Genomic DNA, 2,500 nt, shown 5'->3' with positions numbered 1-2,500 from the left:
TCTCTCGTACGCTGCGTGAGGCCCGACCGTGTGCGGGAGGGAGGGGTGTTCGGCTCCACCCCTCCCGAAGGCGCTCTCCCGCCCCTTCCCTGGCTCCTTCTGCTCGTCGGGCGACGGCCGGCCGTCCGGCCGTCGCCGCGCCGGCGGGCGATGGCGAATGGCGAGGGAAAGGGCCGCGGGAAGCCCTTCGGGGCTCGGAGGAGGCGGCTCCTCCGGCCCTTCCCGCAGCGGGGAAGGAGGGCTGTTTTGCCACCCGGCAAAAGCCCCATCTCCAGGCCGAACGGTAACCTTGCGTGGCGGGGAAATCGCGAGGGCCGGGCTCTCCGGGCGTTCCGGGCCGCGCTTTTGCCGGGCGCGAGCCGCGCGCGGACCGCCGCCGGGGTTGGCGCGGCGGCGGCGGTGGCGATTCTCGCCCCGTCGTCGGCCGTGGCCTCTCGGCGGGGTGCGCGAGGTTCTCGGCGGCCGGGCCGCGTCCCCGCTCCGGCGGGGCGGTCCGAGCCGCGGCGGTCCTCTCGGGCGCAGCGCCGGGCTGCTGAGGGAAACCCCGGGCCCCGAGACGGACTCCGCGGTGGTGGCGGCGGATGTCGGGCGCGCCCCCGCCGGCGGACGCTCCCCCGATGGCGGCAGCGGGGGAGGCACCCCGGCGGGGCCATAGAGGTCGTTTCCCTCGCCCCAGGGCCAGGTACCTAGCGCTCCGCGTCCCGGCGGCCCCGCACGTTCCCTCGGTGTCGTCACACGCCGATGGGGGCCGAAAGGGCCGCCGAGCCCGGGCGGAGGTTTAAAGACTCGGGCGGCTCGGCGCGTCCCGCCGTGGCGGGCGCGGCGGGCGGCGGCGGCGGCGGGTCGCCGGGCGGCGGCGCGGCGCCATTGAGGGGTGGGGAGCTACTCCCGCCGATCCCCTGCGGTGGTGTCCGTTGCGACCGGCCGAGCTTCCTCGTCGCCGTCGTCCTCGCTGCGCGCGCGCGCGCGGGGGCTCTCGTGCCGCGCCGGGGAGGGGCGCCCTGCCCCCCCCTCTCCGCGGCCCGGTCTCGGCGGAGAGGCCGTGGCGCGCGACCGGCCGCGGGGCCGGCCGGACCCGCTGGCCTCGAAGCGGGGCGACGCCGGCGGAGAGCGCGCGCTCTCCGCCTTCCCTCAGCCGCGGGGTTGCGGCCGCCGGGCCCCCCCCGCCGCGCTCTTCTTCCTCGGCCGCCGCCGCGCTCTCGCGTGCGGCGCCGCGTCAGGCGCGGCCGCGCCTTCTCTCTCTCCTCGACGGCCTTCTTCCTCGAACGCACACCGGCGGCGCCGCCCGCCGGCCGCCCCTGGCTGGGCCGCCCGTCCGCCCAGGGCGAGCGCTCTGCGGTCGCGCCGTCTCGCTGGATGCCGACGAGTGCCGGGCGACCCCCCGTGCCGAGCGGCGGCGTCGCCGCTCGACGGGTGTCCCTCTCGGGGGATGGTCGGCCGGAAGGCGCTCGCCGTCGCCTGCGGTTGTCCCGGCTCGGGCCACGCTCGTCGCTTCCCCGTTGCCCTTTCCTGGCGGCCGCGTGCGGGCCGAAGGGAAAGGCGCGCGCGGGCGGCCGCGGGGGCAGCCCTCCGCCCGGTCTCTGAGCGGAAGCGAGGAGAACGGGCGTTGCCCCCCGGTTTCGCTCCGTGCCGTCTTCCCGACGGGCGCGTGCTTGCGGGAAAGGGGCCCCGACGGTGCGAAGAGGCGGCGGCGGTCCCGGGAGTGCAGCCGCAGGGGCGGTGGGTCTGCCGCCCGGCAGGCCTCGGGCGCTCGCGATGCCGGCTCGGGACTCGGTGTGGGCGTCCGCCTCCGGCGCCGGCTGGCGGAGCGTGGCCGCCAGACGCGAGCCTGCCGGCGGGAGCGGTCCCGCGCGGGGGTGCGTCGGCGAGGCGGTCGTCGCCGCGTGTCGTCTCGGGCGTCGTAAGGTCCGCTGTTGTGAGAGAGAGAGGCCGGCCGCGTGGCTGGCGTGGCGGCGCTCCGCGAAGTCCGCGGAGAGCGGTCCGAGGGAAGTCGGGCGCGAGCGGGGGGGCCGACGGCCGCGCCCCCGGCCTCGCGTGCGCGTCGTCCCGCGAGAGAGGCCGGGCGGGCCCGCCGTGCTCGCGCGGGGTCCGGTGCGCGCCGCGCGGCTCCCCTCCGCGCGGAGACCGGGCCGAGCCCGAGCGCCTGGGCCGCCTCCGAAGGACGGCATGCGAGGTGGCGCCTCCCCTCGCGGGGGGAGGCGGTCGGGGGCGCGGGCCCCCCCGCCTTTTTGCCGGCCTTGGGAGCGTTCGTTGGGGTGAACTTCTTTTTCCCCGCCTCCGTTTCTGTGTGTGCTCGTACGGTCGGGGCGAGGAGCGCGCGCCCGCGCGCCCTCGCCGCCAAAAAAGGGGGCCGCTTCGCGCGGAGCGGTCCCGGCCCCTCCGCGCGCGCGGAGACGGTGCCGAAAGCCAGACAACTCTTAGCGGTGGATCACTCGGCTCGTGCGTCGATGAAGAACGCAGCTAGCTGCGAGAATTAATGTGAATTGCAGGACACATTGAT

The 2,500-nt window shown here is 77.6% G+C and overlaps 1 non-coding gene across 1 annotated transcript in view; it reads left to right on the top strand.

The window, feature by feature from the left end:
• Positions 1–2,412: 2,412 nt before the first annotated feature.
• LOC134565312 (5.8S ribosomal RNA) overlaps positions 2,413–2,500 on the top strand; it is a 153-nt gene continuing 65 nt past the window's right edge. Inside the window, exon 1 of the ribosomal RNA XR_010083864.1 lies at positions 2,413–2,500. This exon is cut by the window's right edge and continues 65 nt beyond it. This is a non-coding gene — a ribosomal RNA (5.8S ribosomal RNA).

Source organism: Prinia subflava, unplaced genomic scaffold, assembly GCF_021018805.1.
Source record: "Prinia subflava isolate CZ2003 ecotype Zambia unplaced genomic scaffold, Cam_Psub_1.2 scaffold_167_NEW, whole genome shotgun sequence".
Taxonomy (NCBI): Eukaryota; Metazoa; Chordata; class Aves; order Passeriformes; family Cisticolidae; genus Prinia; species Prinia subflava.
This window is presented reverse-complemented; position numbering and strand designations above follow the sequence as displayed.